Genomic DNA, 23,105 nt, shown 5'->3' on the forward strand with positions numbered 1-23,105 from the left:
AGGGTTCTGTGCAGTGAGGACAAGCAGGGTTCTGTACACTGAGGACAAGCAGGGCTCTGTGCAGTGAGGTCAAGCAGGGTTCTGTGCAGTGAGGACAAGCAGGGCTCTGTGCACTGAGGACAAGCAGGGCTCTGTACACTGAGGACAAGCAGGGCTCTGTACACTGAGGACACACAGGGCTCTGTGCAGTGAGGACAAGCAAGGCTCTGTGCACTGAGGACAAGCAGGGCTCTGTACACTGAGGACAAGCAGGGCTCTGTGCAGTGAGGACAAGCAGGGCTCTGTGCACTGAGGACAAGCAGGGCTCTGTACACTGAGGACAAGCAGGGCTCTGTGCAGTGAGGACAAGCAGGGCTCTGTACACTGAGGACAAGCAGGGCTTTGTGAAGTGAGGACAAGCAGGGCTCTGTACACTGAGGACAAGCAGGGCTCTGTGCAGTTAGAACAAGCAGGGCTCTGTGCACCGAGGACAAGCAGGGCTCTGTGCATTGAGGACAAACAGGGCTCTGTGCACTGAGGACAAGCAGGGCTCTGTACACTGAGGACAAGCAGGGCTCTGTGCAGTGAGGACAAGCAGGGCTCTGTACACTGAGGACAAGCAGGGCTTTGTGCACTGAGGACAAGCAGGGCTCTGTACACTGAGGACAAACAGGGCTCTGTGCAGTGAGGACAAGCAGGGCTCTGTGCAGTGAGGACTAGCAGGGCTCTGTGCACTGAGGACAAGCAGGGCTCTGTACACTGAGGACAAGCAGGGCTCTGTGCACTGAGGACAAGCAGGGCTCTGTACACTGAGGACAAGCAGGGCTCTGTGAAGTGAGGACAAACAGGGCTCTGTACACTGAGGACAAGCAGGGCTCTGTGCACTGAGGACAAGCAGGGCTCTGTACACTGAGGACAAGCAGGGCTCTGTACACTGAGGACAAGCAGGGCTCTGTACACTGAGGACAAGCAGGGCTCTGTACACTGAGGACAAGCAGGGTTCTGTACACTGAGGACAAGCAGGGCTCTGTGCACTGAAAATCTCTTCTAGTAGTATAACAGGCTAATAGGGTAGCCATATACAGTTCTATAGACATACCCTCCCTGTATATAATACTATGGCAAATAATTAACAGTGGTTTGTTATGCCTGTAGGATATTAGTGTTCTTACTCACATAGCAATTCCTAGGAGAGATATACAACCTTTTTATAGTGAAAGTCACGATCAGCACATTTACTATAGACTTCTACTGTTTGTGTAATTAAAATGCTGAAAATTTCCAGTGCTTCTTATGTAATCATGGACGCCTTGATTGAGATCAACATAATGGTGATATATTCAGTTAATCTGCTGACAGCCTCATACAGCTTATTGACTCTCGTATGACAGGAGTATTCATTTACATTGCCTGATATGTGCAGGAAACATTACCAAAGTAACAGTTCCTTAAATGTGGAAACAGTCTTTAAAAATTAAAGCTTAGACAAATACCCTGACTCATGCGCATAAGAAAAAAAAGGATATTTTATCATTTAGATATTTTTAAATCTATGGCATCAAAGCATTTCACCTTTATAGAATGTTTCTTAATGCCAGGGCCATGATCAGATTATTATCATATAATTTGCCAACATTAGGCTATGTTCACACCTCTGTCATAGTTTATATTATAGAAGAAACCATGATGGCAGTGTTGGATCCATCAAGCGACGGTTACCAACTGCGCCTGAATTATTGCATTGAATTATGATGGGGTCCACTTGGTTATGTTGTGGTGTTGGTAATTTTGGCAGGATGAATAGTGCTGCATGCTATGAACTTAATTGGGGAGATTTATCAGCCTGTTTTTCTCACAGCTCAACTTTTATATCTTAATGAGCTCTGGTAAAGTGAAAGTTGAGCTGTGATTGGTTGATGTGAGAAAATTAGGAGTTCAGGCACATTAATAAATCTGGGCCAATATGTTCTAAGCAGGTTATTGGGCAAGTGTATGCATCTGAGTGATATTGTCAAGGCTAGTTGACTGGGTCATAGCATTTCTGAAACAGCAGGTCCTGGTTAGTATCTACTTAAAGTGGACCAAGGAAAAACAACTGGTACCGGCAACAGGAACATGAGTATCCAAAATTCATTGATGCATGTGTGGTGACTGGGTGGTGCAGGTGATAGTGTAGGGTATGTTGGTGTTAACCCTTAATTGTCGTGATGCCAGGGTGAGGTTTCCTCAATGTAATGGTCCCACAAACGGCAGGGAGAAATAACGTAATGACCACAGCAGATTTTCTGAAGTAAATTTGAAGTAACTGTGGTATGCCTTGGAGGGTGTAGGGTAGTTAGGATGTTGTAGTAGATAAGGGGTTAATGGTAACCCTATAGTTCGTGACGCCAGGCTGAGGGCTAGTATGCTGAGGTAATTCTCCGGCCTATCGCCACCCTTCCCAGAAACGATAGGTGCATGTAATAAAATGACTGAAGGTCCACAAGGTACTTGAACTTGAACAAACTTTACTTAAGTGCTTGCGGTACATCCAATGAACAATGACAGTCTCAGGCAAACAGTCTCTTTTTATATCTCAATGACTGACAATTGTTGCGGACCTTGAATGATATTAAAAGTCCGGTGATCTGAGCGAATGCTTGCTGTCCCTTTTTGATTTCTGATGACTAATGTAACTGTTGTCTTATTTTACTGTTTCTTGATTGTGTATTGGAAAACTCAATAAAAACCTTATTATGGAAAAAAAAAAAAAGTCCGGTGATCCTGCAGAGTGCATGGGGATTGATACACTCAGAAATTAGAAGTTATCGGCCGTCGCCGCAAGGTTCAGGCCTAGACTCACTGATCTCAGCAGCGCAGATGCTTCTTGCTTGCTTGCACAGGAACAAGAGAGCGAGAACATGGATGCCGCTCCCTTATATGGACAGGGGGCGGGGCTAATATGATTGGTCCGATCCTCTGTCACTCACTGTTACACAGTGTGATGGGATTGACTACATCACAGGGACCTCCAAAGGTCCTCAAGCAGAAATACCATAGAGTTCACCTGACCACGTGACCCGCAGGTCCTGCTACGCTATGGCCAGGTAATTAACAATTTATTTACATTTATACAATCTTATACATCCAAATCTTAAGTGGTTACTGGACAATTACCAACTGGATGAGAGGTGACTAGGGGTGAACTAGACAATTGGGACCCCGACGTCCTAGGGACTCTGGCTATGGGGACCCACAATAAAAGGTACCGGATAGAATACGGTACCAGGACACCACATAACTTTACTGTATATTTTGAAGTAACTTTACTGTATACACAACAGTCTTGAACCGGGATAGAGGTTCCTCACAGGTTTGCTGGGACTCCGGATCAATGATCTTCGATTGCTAGCCACTGTGCTACTATGTTTAGGAGATTTGAGTTTCTAGTAGTCACACAGGATTCAGGAATTTGAGCTTGAGTAACTCAAGTTTAGTGGCTGCGGATTCTTAGGCTTTGGGCCTAGCTTGAATTGATGATTGTGCTGAGATGATTGTGCTTTCTTTAAGTGCCAGGAACAAGAGAGAGAATTTAGGGGCAGCAGCCCCTTATATATTAAGAGGGTGGGACAAAGCTCATTGGTCAGCAGAACCTGTCAGTTATGAACCCAGTGAACTCTGGGTATCACATGACCCAAAGGTCCTTGAACCATAATACAATTAATTAAAGGCACGTGACCTCTAAGGTCCTATACAGAGGTATTCCTATATAACATTAAATATATATTTATTTCTACATTAAATAACAATTACATGAGGCGACTAGGGGTTAGTCCTAAGGGAGAGCCCTATTGTCATGGTGGGACTCTGGCTGTGGGGACTCTAGACAAAGGCACAGGACCAGGTCCTTTTCCGGGATACCACACATGTGGGCAAGGAATGCAAGCCCATCTGGTCCAAACCCATAGTAGATTTGCTCTAGCATAAATTGCTGAAAAAAGCTAATGCTGGCTGTGACGGAAAGGTGTTGGAGCTAACAGTTTCTTGAAGCTTGCCGTGTGTGGGGCTGTGTAGCTGTAGATCAGTAACAGTACCAATGCTGACCACTGTCCATTGCTCAAAGTGCCTAAACTAGTCGCAAGTGAGATCAAACTGGACCACAGAACTATGGAAGAAGGTGGTCTCTTCAGGTGAATTACATTTTTTATATCACATAGATGGTTGGGTAATGTGCATTGTTTTCCTGGGGAAGAGATAACACCAGGTGGCACTATGGAAATAAGGCAAGCCATCAGAGTCACTGTGATCTGGGAAATTCATTTTGAAGTTACCAAATAATATTATGTGGTATGTGTCAAAACATATATTACCTACTTTAACATTTCAGATCTAGCTCACCCCATTCATTTACTGGTATTTCCTATTGATAGTGGCCTATATCAGCAGAAAAAGGTGTCCTACCAATCCCAATCAGATCAAACATTTATTAGAAATGCTGGAAAAACAAGTATGACCCATGGGGGCCCCAACTCACAACTGAAAGGAATTTCAGCAATACTGGCCAAAATTTTATTTTTAACCTTTCAGCATAAGCATGGTGATGGCAAGCAGTTGCCCTGGACCCCAATGGGCAGCCATTTACCCTAACCATGATTATACTGGGAAGAGAAAATAACTTTTCACTAGAGTGGCCCTTTAAAGGATCACTTGCTAATGTATAATGCCATATGCAACAGGCCACCTTCAGTGGTTTTAAAAAGTCCATGTCTTGAGGGTTGAAAACAGTTTTGGCACAAGAAAGACCTACAAAGTATTGGGCGAGTGGATTTACTTTTGTGTTTGTTGTGGTTTCCTTAACATGTCAAAAACATATGATATGATAACAGGCAAGAGGTAATTTTTTCATGTCACCCAGTGTTCGCAACATTACTCTCACGTATATGATTAATTCTAATTTTATGTTAAAGGGGTACTCCGGTGGAAAACTGTTTTATTTTTATTTTTTTAAATCAACTGGTGCCAAAAAGTTGAACAGATTTGTAAATTACTTCTATTTAATCCTTGATATCTTAATCATTCCAGTAGTTATCAGCTGCTGTATGCTCCAGAGAAAGTTGTATAGTTCTTTTCTGTCTGACCACAGTGCTCTCTGCTGACACCTCTGTCCATGTCAGGAACTGTCTGGAGCAAGAACAAATCCCCATAGTAGACCTCTCCTGTCCTGGACAGTTCCTGACACAGACAGAGGTGTCAATAGAGAGCACTTGTGGTCAGACACAAAATAACTTCACAACTTCCTTTGGAGCATACAGCAGCTGATAAATACTGGAAGGATTAGGATTTTTAAATAGAAGTAATTTACAAATCTGTTTAACTTTCTGGCACCAGTTGATTAGAACAAAATTGTTCCCTTTAAGGACCTGCTGTTCATTCAGTTCTTTTATAGTTATCGTTAGGTTGAACCTCCACTGTAAAGTCAACTACCGTATTTTTCGCCGTATAAGACGCACTTTTTTCTTCCCTGGGGGGAAAAGTTGGTGCGTCTTATACGGCAAATACACATTAAAACCCTGTCCTATCATGGCGGTCGCTGCGGCCATCGGCTAATACAGGACATCACCGATCGCGGTGATGCCCTGTATTAACCCTTCAGACGCGGCGATCAAAGCTGACCGCCGCGTCTGAAGCGAAAGTGACAATAACCCGGCTGCTCAGTCGGGCTGTTCGGGACCGCCGCGGTGAAATCATGGCATCCCGAACAGCTTACAGGACACCGGGAGAGACCTTACCTGCCTCCTCGGTGTCTGCTCTGTGCCGGGATCCCCTGCATGGCCGACGCTCTCCTTCGACGTCATCACGTCGTCGCGCACGCCGTCCCATCATCCAATAGGAGCGGCGTGCGTAGTGACATGATGACGGCGACAGAGGGCGAGGATACCGGGCAGCAGAGACGTTCCGGAGCGACGGGGACACCTCTGGGACGCGGCGACAGCGATGGAGGGCAACCTCCAGGGCAGCGGTGATGAGCGGTGACGGGTCCGGAGCAGCAGGGACATGTGAGTACAACCTCCTAATACCAGTGGTCTTCAACCTGCGGACCTCCAGATGTTGCAAAACTACAACTACCAGCATGCCCGGACAGCCAACGGCTGTCCGGGCATGCTCGGAGTTGTAGTTTAGCAACATCTGGAGGTACGCAGGTTGAAGATCCCTGTTGGGTTCAGAATCTTTTTTTTTCTAGATTTTGCACCTTTAAAATTGGGTGAATCTTATATGCCGGTGCGTCCTATAGGGCGAAAAATACGGTAATATAGTTCATATTCTAGCAGAACCTGTCTACCCATATGAAGGTCACCTTAGAATAGATATGTATCTCCGATAATAATCACTCAGTGGAGACTGAGCCATCACACAACAAGCATTGCATAAAGCAGAAGGGGAACAATAAATGAAACAGCAGTTTCACAAACCTTGAAATAACTTGCACATTGGACTCACTAATGTGAAAGAAGAAATGAATGTCACTGGAGCAGAAACAATGTTTCCTGTTGTTTGAAATAACAGCACTAGCTAACGCCTTTATATGAGATAGCAATGTGTTTGGTAACCCTTCAGCGATTTCTGTGGTTAATGTAATAGCTTGTTTATCCGGTTTCATTAACCTATTGTGCTTTCCATGCACTGATATGTACAGTATTATGAAATTAATGTGTACAGGAATACATTTTTGGATTACTTATGAACTTGCAAATTTTGTTAATTATCCTAATTCTTTTCTAATATTAAACTAATATTAAAGTGGTATTCCAGGAAAATGTTTCTTTTTATATATCAACTGGCTCTAGAAAGTTAAGCAGATTTGTAAACGACTTCTAAATTCTAAAAATCTTAATCCTTCCAATAATTATCAGCTGCTGAAATTGAGTTGTTCTTCTCTGTCTGACAACAGTACTCGCTGACATCTCTGTCTGTCTCGGGAACTGCACAGAGCAGAATAGGTTTGCTATGGGGATTTGCTTCTACTCTGGACAGTTCCAGAGACAGGTGTCATCAGAGAGCACTTAGACAGAAAAGAATAACTCAACTTCAGCAGCTCATAAGTACAGAAAGTTTAAGATTTTTAATAGAAGTAATTTACAAATCTGTAAAAAAGAGATTGGGGATGTGCAGCTCACAATTAGCTAACCGAGGTAAGAGGGCTGTACACCTACACCCGGTGTTGGGAAGTAGCAGAGAAATTTGTTTAAACAGTAGCCAACCCCTCAAAGTTAGCATCAGTTACCTGATACAAAGATGAAAAATAATTATAATGAAAACTGGATCGTGCTTGAATTAAAATATGAAAATGTATATTTATTACACAATTTGAAAATATATAATTTTTTAATTTTTTTTTTATCTGTATATCCTTTAAGCACAGGGCCCTTGTGCCGAGGGAATTAAAATAAAAATAAAAATAGAATAAAATGACAATATCAACAAACACCGATAACTTGCATAGAAAAATTTGACAATTTAATGTCACTTTTGATGGTACGGCCTCCGGTAGTCCGGAAAAGGAGCTCAAGTCCTATAAATGTTGTAGATTCCAAAGTGTTATAGGTAGGTAAGATATATTATAATTACCAGTCTGCAATGAGGTCACCTGGAGTTAGGTTGTGAGGTCCGCACTTTTGAGATGGTACCAGACCCATGCGTCATAGCGGTGGTCCGCCTGCCGCAGACCAGTTGGAAAGATAGCCGCTTTCAGAAGTTGTTCGCTGTAGGTGGTATCTCAGCAGAAGGACAGGTGCGGGCCTCTCATCAATCCCATGGTGCTCTGGTCCCAATAATTCCTTGGTACTCTGATAGTCTCTTTTCTTCCTTTTCCAGTGATAAAATGTTTCCAGAAACTTGGACACCAGGTAAATTCTTGCACAGATGCTTTTATTTCATATTGCTGTATACAAAATAATAGCAGGGAGTTTTGTTGTTTGTTGTCACTGGTAAGTAGGTTTTTCTCTTTTTTTTTTTTTACCATAAACCTGATCACAACTAAACATAAAAGTTAGTTGCACACATGAATATACAGCAGTTTCTGACAAAAATTGACAAAATGTTGTTTGTTCAGTAAAATCAAGCAGAAAGAATTTTCTGTGAAACATGATTGGTATGATGGTGTTCCGCACGGAGTCAGTAGGCTTGTACATGGTAATTTCAAATCAATAAAGGCTTGTTCTCAATAGTGTCTGAGAGCTCCATTTTCCTTCAGAAGATGAGAACGGAGCTCTCAGATGGTAATGTCCAAGTACATTTACAGTGATGAAGAAATAACATTTGTAATCCATTTACACCTTACATGCTGTTTATTATGTGCTGATGTATGTGTGCTGCGTCTGCATTTATGCTGCATAAATGTTACATAGGGATCTCAGTACACAACATGACCATTGATATGAATAAATAATCATACCTGTTGTAGAACAGGATATAAACAAGCCAAACATTTGCAGTCCTTACAGGAGTGAATGTGCCAACTGAGGATAGCAGTAACAAGGGTGATTCGCTTGCTTCACAATTTGAATTTTAAGTACTATTTTTTTAGTTAAAAAAATAAAATAAAATATAAGACATTTGCACTACCGTATATAGTCGAGTATAAGCCAACCCGAACATAAGCCGTGGCCCCTAATTTCCCCCCAAAAACCCAGGAAAAGTTATTGACTCGCCTAGGGTGGGAAATACATCATCCCCCCTGTCATCATCCAGACCCCCATCATTAACATCCCCGTCATCATCACCATGCCATCATCCTCCCCCTTTATCATCACCCCGTCATCATCCCCCCCTTCATCATCACCCTGTAATCATCCTCCCCCTTTATCATCACCCTGTCATCATCCCCCCCTTCATCATCACCATGCCATCATCCTCCCCCTTTATCATCACCCCGTCATCATCCCCCCCTTCATCATCACCCTGTAATCATCCTCCCCCTTTATCATTACCCTGTCATCATCCCCCCCTTCATCATCACCATGCCATCATCCTCCCCCTTTATCATCACCCCGTCATCATCCCCCCCTTCATCATCACCCTGTAATCATCCTCCCCCTTTATCATTACCCTGTCATCATCCCCCCCTTCATCATCACCATGCCATCATCCTCCCCCTTTATCATCACCCCGTCATCATCCCCCCCCTTCATCATCACCATGCCATCATCCTCCCCCTTTATCATCACCCCGTCATCATCCCCCCCTTCATCATCACCCTGTAATCATCCTCCCCCTTTATCATCACCCTGTCATCATCCCCCCCTTCATCATCACCCTGTCATCATCCTCCCCCTTTATCATCACCCCGTCATTATCCCCCCCTTCATCATCACCCTGTCATCATCCTCCCCCTTTATCATCACACCGTCATCATCCCCCCTTTCATCATCACCCTGTCATCATCCTCCCCCTTTATCATCACACCGTCATCATCCCCCCTTTCATCATCACCCTGTCATCATCCCCCCCTTCATCATCACCCCGTCATCATCCCCCCCTTCATTATCACATCCCTCAGTGGTCTTCAACCTGCGGACCTCCAGATGTTGCAAAACTACAACTCCCAGCATGCCCGGACAGCCATCGGCATGCTGGGAGTAGGCATTTTGAAACAACTGGAGGTCCGCAGGTTGAAGACCACTGTGGCCTTCGTCATCATCCAGACCCCCCTTTAGTTTTCTACTCACCTCCCTTCGGTGGGAAGGAAGGGTGAGTTGGTCCGGGCCATCTATGCTGCAGGGACCGTCCGGTGGGGAGGGTTAGTCGTTGCGGGCTGTCCATTTTCACCGGGAGGCCTTCTTCACCGGGCCGGCCACGGACTAGTGACGCACAGGGACGTGTGTGTGCGCAGCAGCATGACGTACCTGCTCATTGTCATCAAGGCAACGTCACTAGTCCGGGGCCGGGCAGCTCGGAACGACTAACCCTCCCCACCGGACGGTCCCTGCAGCATAGATGGCCCGGACCAGCTCACCCTTCCTTCCCACCAAGGGGAGGTGAGTAGAAAACTAGAGGGGGTGGGGGGGTCTGGATGATGACGAAGGCCGCAGTGGTCTTCAACCTGCGGACCTCCAGATGTTTCAAAACTACTACAGATGGCTGTCTGGGCATGCTGGGAGTTGTAGTTTTACAACATCTGGAGGTCCGCAGGTTGAAGACCACTGAGAAGGGATTGACAGGTGGAGAGCTCACTCGAGTATAAGCCGAGGGGGACGTTTTCAGCACAAGAAATTGTGCTGAAAAACTCGGCTTATACTCGAGTATATACGGTACTTCTTTTCCATCAGGTTTCTAGTGTTTTGGACAGGCAGAATAGCTTAATATGCTGCACTATTTTATACAGTAAAAAAACTAAAAAATTGAAATCTGACTACTCAGTAAGTGCAAAACATAATTTTAAGGGCAAACATATCATATGGGATGATAACAGGATGAAACATGTCATATTGAATTATAACAGGATAATACAAATCAAATGGATTCTTATCTATGTAAATTAAACTCAACATATGTACAGTATGCATGTATGTATATTGCAGCATAACTTTCAAACGGCTGGAAATTTGTCAATGAACTTGGAACACCTGTTACTTATATGTCAACCAAAATATAGTAGAGTTAAATTAATCCTAACCCACTTCCTTATGCAAGGGTGGGATCTTTTTGTTTGAAGTCCCATGCAAGTGTATGGGACTTCTGGTACAACTCCTGATTGCATTACTCCTGGGCTTCAGAGATTGAATGGGAATTTGAACCCCTAGATAATGCAGGACATACCAGTATGCCCTGGCTGCCTGGTACTTGGCACACCAGAATGTCCTGAGTCTTTACTCGGACCCACCTTTAAAGGGGTACTCCAGAGGATTTTTTTTTTTTATAAACTTGTGCCATAAAGCTAAACAGATTTGTAAATGACTTATATTTTAAAATCTTCATCCTTCCAGTACTTATCGGCTACTGTATGCTCCACAGGAAAACCTTTTCTTTTTGAATTTCTTTTCTGTCTGACCACTGTGCTCTCTGCTGACACCTCTGTCCATTTCAGGAACTGTCCAGAGCAGTAGAGGTTTGCTATGGGGATTTTCTAATTCTACTGGACAGTTCCTGAAATGAACAGAGGTGTCAGCAGAGAGCACTGTGGTCAGACAGAAAATAAATTAAAAAAGAAAATTACTTCCTGTGGAGCATTCAATAGCTGATAAGTAATGGAAGAATTAAGATTTTTTAATAGAAATAATTTACAAATCTCTTTAACTTTCTGGCACCAGTTGATTTAAAAAAAAAATTTTTCCTCTGGTTTACCCCTTTAACCCCTTAAGGACCCTTGACGTGCGCGTACGTCATGACACCCTGGTACTTAAGGAACCATGATGTACGCGTACGTCATGGAAAATTCCGGCCCCTGCCGCGCGCCGGGCGGGGATCTGACTGGGATGCCTGCTGAAATCGTTCAGCAAGCATCCCGTGCAAACGCCCAGGGGGGTCATCAGACCCCGCAATGTCGGCGATTGCGGCAAATCGCAAGTGAATTCCCAAATGCGATTTGCGCAATTCCAGGTCATTACGGGTGTATAGTGACCTGGTGACCTGGAATATAAGGGGGATCGCGGGTGTCTAAGACACCCAGGATCCCCCTGAAGGCATAGAAGTGAGGTGGCAGAGGTGCCACCCCTCCTATCCCTGCTATTGGTGGTCTAGACGCGACCACCAATAGCAGATCGGGGGTGTGGGGTTAACTTTAGTTTTCCCCGTCCTGCCCACCCACAATAGGCGGGGCAGGACGAGGAAACGACGGGGACCGGCGCCGAAGATCCACTTACCGATCCGGGCGGGCGTCGGAGGCAGCGGGTGACGAAGATCGGCAGGCGGCGATGACGTGCGGCTGGATCCGACGGAAGCCGGTGAGTTGCCTAGCAACATCTGGAGGGTACAGTTTGAGACCATTATAAAGTGGTCTCTAACTGTAGCCCTCCAGATTTTGCAAAACTACAACTCTTAGCATGCCCAGACCGCTGTTTGGGCATGCTGGAATATGTAGTTTTGCAACAGCTGAAGGGCTCCAATTTGAAACCACTATATAGTGGTCCCTAAACTGTAGCCCTCCAGATCTTGAAAAACTACAACTCCTAGCATGCCCAAACAACTGTTTGCTGTCTGGGCATGCTGGGATTTGTAGTTTTGCAACAGCTGGAGGACCACAGTTTGGAGATCACTTTACAGTGTTCTCTAAAACTGTAGCCCTCCAGATGTTGCAAAACTGCAAATCCCAGCATGCCCAAACAGCAAACAGCTGTCTCGGCATGCTGGGAGTTGCAGTTGCGTACCTCCAGCTATGGCATAACTACATCTCCCTTCGGCGATCAGTACATGCTGGGAGTTGTAGTTTTGCAACATCTGGAGGCACACTGGTTGGAAAATACTGAGTTAGGTAACAGAACCTAACTGAAGGTTTCCCAACCAGTGTGTCTCCAGCTGTTGCAAAACTACAACTCCCAGCATGCACGGTCTGTCAGTATTGCTGGGAGTTGTAGTTTTGAAACAGCTGGAGGTTTGCCCCCCCCCCCCCCCCCATGTGAACGTACAGGGTACATTCACACGGGCAGGTTTTCAGTAAGTTTCCTGTTTCAAGCTTGGGCTGTGGCAAATTTTTCACCGCAGCGCAAACTTCTAGCGGGAAACTTACGGTAACCCGCCAGTGCGAATGTACCCTAAAAACATTACACTACACTACACTAACACATAATAAAGGGTAAAACACTACATATACACCCCTTACCCTGTCCCCCCAATAAAAATGAAAAACGTATTGTATGGCAGTGTTTCCAAAACAGAGCCTCCAGCTGTTGCAAAGCAACAACTCCCAGCATTTCCGGACAGCCACTGACTGTCCAAGCATGCTGGGAATTTAGCAACAGCTGGAGGCACCCTGTTTGGGAATTACTGGTGTAGAATACCCCTATGTCCACCCCTATGCAATCCCTAATTTAGTCCTCAAATGCGCATGGCGCTCTCTCACTTCAGAGCCTGTCGTATTTCAAGGAAACAGTTTAGTGCCACATATGGGGTATTTCTGTACTCGGGAGGAATTGCACTACAAATTTTGGGGGGCTTTTTCTCCTTTTACCCCTTATGAAAAGGAAAAGTTGGGGGCTACACCAGCTTGTTAGTGTAAAAAAATAAAAAAAATTTACACTAATATGCTGGTGTTGCCCCATACTTTTCACAAGAGGTAAAAGGAAAAAAAGACCCCCAAAATTTGTAACGCAATTTCTCCTAAGTACAGAAATACCCCATATGTTGGCGTAAAATGCTCTGCGGGCGCACAAGGCTCAGGAGTGAGAGCGCACTGTGTACATTTGAGGCCTAAATTGGTGATTTGCACAGGGGTGGCGGATTTTACAGCGGTTCTGACATAAACGCAAAAAAATAAATACCCACATGTGATCCCATTTTGGAAACTACACCCCTCACGTAATGTAATAAGGGGTATAGTGAGCATTTACGCCCCACAGGTGTCTGACAGATTTTTGTAACAGTGGTCCGTGAAAATGAAAAATTGTATTTTTCATTTGCACAGCCCACTGTTCCAAAGATCTGTCAAACGCCAGGGGTGTGTAAATACTCACTGCACCCCTTATTAAATTCTGTGAGGGGTGTATTTTCCAAAATAGGGTCACATGTGGGGGGTCCACTGTTCTAGCACCACGGGGGGCTTTGTAAACGCACATGGCCCCTGACTTCCTTTCCAAACTATTTTTTTCCCAAAAGCTCAATGGCGCTCCTTCTCTTCTGAGCATTGTAGTGCGCCAGCAGAGCACTTGACGTCCACACATGGGGTATTTCTTTACAAATTTTGGGGGGCATTTTGTCCTATTACCCCTTGTAAAAATTTTAAATTTGAGGGAAAGCTAGCATTTTAGTGGAAAAAAAAAATCATTTACACATCCAACCCCTTGTTACGTGCCTTGAGGGGTGTAGTTTCCAAAAGAGTATGTCATGTGGATTTTTTTTTGCTGTTCTTGCACTATAGGGGATTCCTAAATGTGACATGCCCCCCAAAAACTATTTCAGAAAAACTCACTCTCCAAAATCCCCTTGTCGCTCCTTCCCTTCTGAGCCCTCTACTGCGCCCGCCGTCGAGAGAAATTAGGTTACATATTTTAAGAAGATTTCTCTCCTTTTACCCCTTGTAAAAATTCAATAACTGGGTCTACAAGAACATGCCAGTGTAAAAAATGAAGATTTTCTCCTTCAATTTGCTGCTATTCCTGTGAAACACCTAAAGGGTTAACAAACCTTTTGAATGTCATTTTGAATACTTTGAGGGGTGCAGTTTTTATAATGGGGTCATTTGTGGGGCTATTTCTAATAAGGCCCTTCAAATCCACTTCAAAACATTTTGCGAAAAATTGGAAAATTGCTGCTATACTTTGAAGCCCTCTGATGTCTTTCAAAAGTAAAAACATGTTAACTTTATGATGGAAACATAAAGTAGACATATTGTATATGGGAATCAATATATAATTTATTTGGAATATTCATTTTCCTTATAAGCAGAGAGCTTCAAAGTTAAAAAAAAATGCTACATTTTCTGTTTTTTCATCAAACTTTGGAATTTTTCACCAAGAAATTATGCAAGTATCGACAACATTTTACCACTAAAATAAAGTAGAATATGTCATGAAAAAACAATCTCGAAATCAGAATGAAAGGTGAAAGCATCCCAGAGTTATTAATGTTTAAAGTGACAGTGGTCAGATGTGCAAAAAATGGCCGTGTTCTACAGTGAAAATTGGCTGGGTCCTTAAGGGGTTAAAGGTGGGTCCCGGTAGAGACTCAGGACATCCTGGTGTGCCAGTTAATTTAATTTTTTTCCCCACTGGAGTACCCCTTTAATGGTGGACATCAGCAAGCATGCTTATGCCCCCCCCATTAATCCTTCAGAAGTATAATGGATTTTTTTGGTGGATTGTGGCCTGTGGCCAATGCAGTCCATGTGGTGCTGGTGCTGGAAATTCCATTGTGTGAACACAATGAGCTAATATCACCATATACGATAAAAGGGTACGATAAAAGACACACAATGAGCTAATATCACCATATATGTTACCATCCATACAATCACTTACCAAATCCAGTATGTCAAGACCAAAATTACTATTGGTAAAATACCAGTACAAAAACACAAATAGTCAACACTTCCCAAAATAATAATAATAATAATAATTATGAAATGTGTGTACAGATGCACACTTATAGTTTTGTGTATAGCCAGTAAGGAACAAAGAACAAATAGTAATGCTATACCTTAACCATAATGACTACTAACTAATTCACTATATTGTTACTAAATAAAATCCAAAATGCATAGACCAACATTTCCACAGACAATGCCCATATAATGGTAGATACCAGCTGTATGCTTGTGCTCTGAAGACCGTTAAAGTTATTATACTGCAGTTACATCCAGTGACCCACATGTGACTTCTTCTCTAAGCAGTCATTCACTTTTTATTTTCTTCTCTGTCTGACCCAGACTGCCAAAAATACTTTCCTGTCCAAGATTTGTCTCTACACAATCTACTGGACAAACATTTTAGGCTCCTTTCTCAAGCAATCTCCACCTCTTAACAAACTCTCCACGAGTATTGCCCAACACAGTAATAGTGCCTACTTTGTGCCCATATATAGTAGTTAAGCCCTTCAGTGCCCCATGTAGTAGCAAGGCCCCCACACTGCCTCCATATACTATTAGGTTCTATACTGCCCCCAAATGGTATTAGGCCACCTTAATGCCCCCCAGTGAGCGTTAGGCTCCCTACTACCCCATATAGTAGTAGCCCCACTGCCCCATACAGTATTAGGCCCCCATACTGCCCCCATATAGTAGTGTCCAAAAATCCCAACAGATTCTGCCTACTCCAGAAATCACAGGTGAAATAATAGGACAGGGAGCTGTCAGCTCTGTCCTGTCACAGGTACTGCATGCTACCAACTATGTGTTAATAAGATGCACACACAGTTAAAATCCACCTCCTCCTTATAATCTTCCTCTCCCTTAAAGGGGTACTCCGGTGGAAAACTTTTTTTTTTTATGAACTAGTGGCAGAAAGTTAAACAGATTTGTAAATTACTTCTATTTAAAAATCTTTACCCTTCCTGTGCTTTTTTTTAGCAGCGGTATGCTACATAAGAAATTCTGTTCTTTTTCAATTAATTTTTTGTCTTGTCCACAATGCTCTCTGCTGACACCTGATGTTCGTATCAGGAACTGTCCAGAGCAGGAGAAAAACCCCATAGCAAACCTATGCTGCTCTGAACAGTTCCTACTACGGGCATCAGGTGTCAGCAGAGAGTACTGTGGACAAGACAAAAAAAGAACAGAATTTGAAAAAGAACAGAATTTCTTATGTAGCATGCAGCTGCTAAAAAGTACAGGAAGGGTAAAGATTTTTTAATAGAAGTAATTTACAAATCTGTTTAACTTTCTGGCACCAGTTGACTTTTAAAGACCTAAAAAAAAATGTTTTCTACCAGAGTACCCCTTTAAGTCTGCTGGCTTGTCATCCTCATCATCATCATCAGCAGCTTAGTGTAACCCTTTCCTTGCTGCTCTTCCTTTTATTTCTAAACACATGGCACTTGTGTATCAATAACCCCTATTCTCCCCAACATGCCATCTTTATTACTATACAATAAATCGGCCTCCAGCTCAGTGCCAACCTGTTCAGTCCAATGCACTTTTATCAACACTATGTCTTGGCCATAACACAGTGTGTTGTTCTGACATTGGCCTAACAAGTAAGGGAAACAGCATTTCTGTGTGAGTACTACTGGCAAACAGCCCAGCTGTGGCCTTGCATCCTGAAATGGAGAGAATTTGAAATAATAGTACATAATTAACCCCTTAAGGACACATGATGTTCTCATACGTCTCCATTTCCGAGTCCTTAAGGACACATGAACTATGAGAACGTCATGTGTTTTACCGGCCCCCCGCAACCATCTGGAGCGGAGCCGGTGCCCGATGCCTGCTGAAATCGTTCAGCAGGCATCGGGGCATATCGCCCAGGGGGGTCATGATGACCCCCCATGTCGGCGATGGCCGCAGATCGCTGGACAATTCAGTCCAGCGATCTGCGGCGGATTCCGGGTCAATCGGGTCTCCAGTGACCCGGAATTATTGGCTGATCGGGGCCGTCTCTGACGGCCAGAGCCAGCAGGGGTGAGGTGGCACTGGTGCCACCTCACGATCGCCCTGATTCGTCGGATTACCGGCCAAACAATCAGGGCGCCTGCTGCAGGTGTCACTCCCGCAACCCGCTCCGCCCCTCTTCCGGAGGACGTGAGCGGGTGCGGGACGTGCACCCCGGGTGCTGGGGACCCCGATCCCCGGCGCCCCTGTTGGGATCGGGGCCCCAGGAGCAGCGGCGGCACCGACGACGAGGGACTGACCTGTGCGGCGAGGATCGTTGGAGGTGAGTGACAGCCTCCTGCTGTTGCTTAGCATGCTGGGAGCTGTAGTTATGCAACAGCAGGAGGCAGACCACCACAACTCCCAGCATTCCCTTATGGGCATGCTGGGACTTGTAGTTTTGCAACAGCTGGAGGCACATTCTTTCTATGGAAAAGTGTACCTTCAGCTGTTGTATAACTACAACTCCCAGCTTGCAAAATCAGCTAAAGTGCATGCTGGGAGTTGTAGTGGTGCATCTGGTGGTTGCACAACTACAACTCCCAGCATGCCCGTTGGCTGTCGGTGACCGCTGAGAGTTGTAGTTTTGCAACAGCTGAAGGCACACTAAGTTAAGTAGCAAACCAGTGTGTCTCCAGCTGTTGCATAACTACAATCCCCAGCATCCCCAGCCAAAGTAGTATGCCTCCAGCTGTTGCATAACTTCAAGACTCAGCATGCCCTTCCGCTGTCCGTACATGCTGGGGGTTGTAGCTTTTGCAACAGCTGAAGGCACACTGGTTGCAAAACACTGAGTTTGTTACCAAACTCGGTGTTTCACAACCAGTGTGCCTCCAGCTGTTGCAAAACTACAACTCCCAGCATGCACTGATAGACCGTACATGCTGGGAGTTGTATTTTTGCAACAGCTGGATGTTCCCCCCCCCCCCCAATGTGAATGTACAGGGTACACTCACATGGGCGGAGGATTACAGTAAGTATCCGGCTGCAAGTTTGAGGTGCGGCAAAATTTCTGCCGCAGCTCAAACTGCCAGCGAGAAACTACTGTGAACCCCCGCCCGTGCGACTGTACCCTAAAAACACTACATTACACTAACACACAATAAAATAAAAAGTAAAAAACACTACATATACACATACCCCTACACAGCCCCCCTCCCCAATAAAAATGAAAAACGTTTGGTACGCCACTGTTTCCAAAACGGAGCCTCCAGCGGTTGCAAAACTACAACTCCCAGCATGCACTGATAGACCGTACATGCTGGGAGTTGTAGTTTTGCAACAGCTGGATGTCCCCCCCCCCCCCAATGTGAACGTACAGGGTACACTCACATGGGTGGAGGATTACAATAAGTATCCGGCTGCAAGTTTGAGCTGCGTCAAATTTTCTGCCGCAGCTCAAACTGCCAGCGAGAAACTACTGTGAACCCCCGCCCGTGTGACTGTACCCTTAAAACACTACACTACACTAACACAAAATAAAATAAAAAGTAAAAAACACTACATATACACATACCCCTATACAACCCCCCTCCCCTCCCCAATAAAAATGAAAAACGTCTGGTACGCCACTGTTTCCAAAACGGAGCCTCCAGCTGTTGCAAAACAACTACTCCCAGTATTGTCAGATAGCCGTTGACTGTCTAGGCATGCTGGGAGTTTTACAACAGCTGGAGGCACCCTGTTTGGGAATCACTGGCGTAGAATACCCCTATGTCCACCCCTATGCAAGCCCTAATTAAGGCCTCAAATGCGCATGGCGCTCTCACTTTGGAGCCCTGTCGTATTTCAAGGCAACAGTTTAGGGCCACATATGGGGTATCGCCGTACTTGGGAGAAATTGCCTAACACATTTTGGGGGGTATTTTCTGCTATTACCCTTTTTAAAAATGTAAAATTTTTGGGAAAACAAGCATTTTAGGTAAAAAAAATATATATTTTTTTTACATATGCAAAAGTCGTGAAACACCTGTAGGGCATTAAGGTACACATTACCCCTTGTTACGTTTCCCGAGGGGTCTAGTTTCCAAAATGGTATGCCATGTGGTTTTGTTTTGATGTTCTGGCACCATAGGGGCTTCCTAAATGCGGCATGCCCCCAGAGCAAAATTTCCTTCAAAAAAGCCAAATGTGACTCCTTCTCTTCTGAGACTTGTAGTGCGCCAGCAGAGCACTTTTCACCCCCATGCGAGGTGTTTTCTGTATCGGGAGAAATTGGGCTTCAAATTTTGGGGGGTATTTTCTGCTATTACCCTTTTTAAAAATGTAAAATTTTTGGGAAACCAAGCATTTTAGGTAAAAAAAATATATATTTTTTTTACATATGCAAAAGTCGTGAATCACCTGTAGGGTATTGAGGTTCACATTACCCCTTGTTACGTTCCCTGAGGGGTCTAGTTTCCAAAATGGTATGCCATGTGTTTTTTTTTTTGCTGTCCTGGCACCATAGGGGCTTCCTAAATGCGGCATGCCCCCCAAAAACCATTTGTCGCTCCTTCCCTTCTGAGCCCTCTACTGCGCCCGCCGCACAATTAACATAGACATATGAGGTATGTGCTTACTCAAGAGAAATTGGGTTTCAAATACAAGTAAAAATTTTCTCCTTTTTACCCCTTGCAAAAATTCAAAAAATGGGTCTACGAGAACATGCAAGTGTAAAAAATGAAGATTTTGAATTTTCTCCTTCACTTTGCTGCTATTCCTGTAAAACATCTAAAGGGTTAATACACTTACTGAATGTCATTTTGAATACTTTGGGGGTGTAGTTTTTATAATGGGGTCTTTTATGGGGTATTTCTAATATGAAGACCCTTCAAATCCACTTGAAAACTGAACTGGTCCCTGAAAAATAGTGAGTTTGAAAATTTTGTGAAAAATTTCAAAATTGCTGCTGAACTTTGAAGCCCTCTGGTGTCTTCCAAAAGTAAAAACTCATAAATTTTATGATGCAAACATAAAGTAGACATATTGTATATGTGAACCCAAAAAAAATATATTTTGAATATCCATTTTCCTTACAAGCAGAGAGCTTCAAAGTTAGAAAAATGCTAAATTTTCATTTTTTTCATCAAATTTTGGGATTTTTCACCAAGAAAGGATGCAAGTTACCATACAATTTTACCACTAAGTTAAAGTAGAATATGTCACGAAAAAACAATCTCGGAATCAGAATGATAACTAAAAACATTCCAGAGTTATTAATGTTTAAAGTGACAGTGGTCAGAATTGCAAAAAACGTTCCGGTCCTTAAGGTGTAAAATGGCCTGGTCCTTAAGGGGTTAAAGGGACTCTCAGAGGCTCAATAACGGTAGTGAGAGCACTAAAACACATTGGCCCACATTTATCATTGCAGTGCAAGTCAAGCATTTTTTTACACCTTTTTTTGTGTGCTGATAATGTGTAGGAGCACCAAATTTATTAAAAGGTAAAAGAGCTTTGATAAATTTTGTGCAGGTCACATTTTCTGAAATTTCTGTTTACACATACACCAAAAAGCTACACCATGTCTGGGCTGGTGTAGTTTTAGAGACTTTTCAGTGGCTTTGCGCCTTTTTTTGCCCCTTTTTACAAAAAGGTGCAATGATAAATCCCTTCCATATCATGTGTATTGCCAAAATCGGTGGATTGCAACTCAAAATCAGCAGAAATGTGTAAACAAAAAGGTGCAAAAAAAGGCGCCTTTTTTGCCCCTTTTTAAGACAGAAAAAAACAGTCTAAAGACAATGATAAATGTGGGCCATTGTCACCAGGGTAAATTTAACAGAACCATGCAGGTTTTTAAACATATTTTAAAAACAACAGGTGCATTTTATGAATAAAGCAGGATATGTAGCAAATACAGAAGTTTATTGCTTTAGTTGTTTGTAGTACATTTTGTACATAATACCACAATAAAGGAAATACAGATTAGGCTGCGTTCACACGGCCGTCTGGCTCTGGACCATTCCTGTTCTTCTCCCGTCAAAAATAAAAAAAGGACTTTAACAGAAAAATTGACAATAACGGATGCAAACGGATATCCATTTGTATCCATTTGGATCCGTAATTGTTCAGTTAATTAACCCCCCCAGAATTTTATTTTTGTTTTGAGCATGCGCAGTAAAAATGGATCAAAAATCAGATTGAAAAATGGAGGCAAATGGATGACATTAACCCCTTAAGGACGCAGGGTTTTTCCGTTTTTGAATTTTTATTTTTTCCTCAGCACCTTCTAGAAATCATAACACTTTCAATTTTGCACATAAAATTCCATATGATGGAATCAATCATAACTACATGCAGGAAAATGTATACGTTAAAAATTCTCATTTTCTGACCCCTATAACTTTTTAATTTTTCCGCGTACAGGCCGGTATGAGGGCTAATTTTTTGCGCCGTGATCTGAAGTTTTTGTCGGTACCATTTTTGTATTTATCTGACTTTTTGATTGCTTTTTATTCATTTTTTCATGATATGAAAGTGACCAAAATACGCTATTTTGGACTTTGGAATTGTTTTGCGCTTACGTCTTTGACCGTGCGGTTTAATTATTGATATATTTTAATCATTTGGACATTTCCGTGTGATACCACATATGTTTGTTTTTATTTTTATTTACACAGTTTTTTTCATGGGAAAGGGGGGGATTCAAACTGTTATTAGGGAAGGGGTTAAATTACCTTTATCAACTTTTTTTTTTTCACTTTTTTTTGCAGTGTTATAGCTCCCATAGGGGGCTAACACTGCACACACTGATCTTTTACCCTGATCCCAGGCGGTTAATTGCTCAAGCCTGTTTCTCAGGCTTGAGAAATCAATCGCCGATCGGACGCGAAGGAGACAAGTGAGGGGACCTCTGCTCGCGTGCTAGCTGATCGGGACATCACAATTTTATTGCGATGGTCCCGATCAGCCCGATTGAGCTGCCGGGAAGCTTTCACTTTCATTTTAGACGCAGCGATCAACTTTGATCGCTGCGTCTAAAGTTTTAATAGCACGCGGCACAATGGCGTGACCCTGCGTTATGTACCCGGACCAGGCGCAGGGCGAACAGGTATGCCATGTGTCCTTAAGAGGTTAAAGGCTCATCCATTTTCCATAGACCGATGTTTGTATGAATATTTTTTTCGTTTTTTTTTTTTTCACAGAAGAAAAAATACTGCATATACCATTTTTTCTGCACTCAAAAAACTGGAAATTAATGCAAGACAAGTACAAAGGGATGTAAACAGATTGTAAAAATATCCCATTGACATGAATGGGATTTTAAAAAAACGTTTTTAATCCGTTTACAGCCTGCAAGAACGGAACCAAAACAGGGATAAAAAAACGAGGACAGACGACCATGTGAACGCACCCTTAGATGGATCCTTATGTAACGTGTTAAATAACTGCAGATAATAGAAAATAAAGTTAATTTAAGTTAGTAAATGTTTTATCTTCACTTTATCATCAAATATATCTACTAAGATAGATAATATTAGCAGCATATTACTGTTTGAAGCAGTGTTGTACTTGTTTTGCATGGCATAGTCCCAATTGAACGGCTGTGCCTTTCATTTTCTTAAGTGCTTCTGGGTGTGTGCCATTCACCTATTGATCGATTTGCAGACTCTGTGACAAGTTTGTTTTATATTAGATCTCAAGCAATTGCTTTTTTTTATTGGGGATTTTTTCCTTCACAGCACTTGCTTTCTTAAAAGCAAAGGCATCTAAATAGATGATTTACATAAAATGGCATTATCTTGCAGAATCAAAAACCAGACTTTGTTTCTCCTAATTCAGAGTATTGTAAGATGAATGATATGATATATACAGGCCCTGCTCTTAATAAACATAATAACATCAGTTATTCTTTTTCTTTTTTTTTTTTGTTTCTCATGAAAACTTTTTATTGTTTTGAAGAATAATGAAATTATGGGATCCAAAAAAGAAA

This window comes from Hyla sarda, chromosome 2 (assembly GCF_029499605.1).
Source record: "Hyla sarda isolate aHylSar1 chromosome 2, aHylSar1.hap1, whole genome shotgun sequence".
In the NCBI taxonomy this organism is placed as follows: domain Eukaryota; kingdom Metazoa; phylum Chordata; class Amphibia; order Anura; family Hylidae; genus Hyla; species Hyla sarda.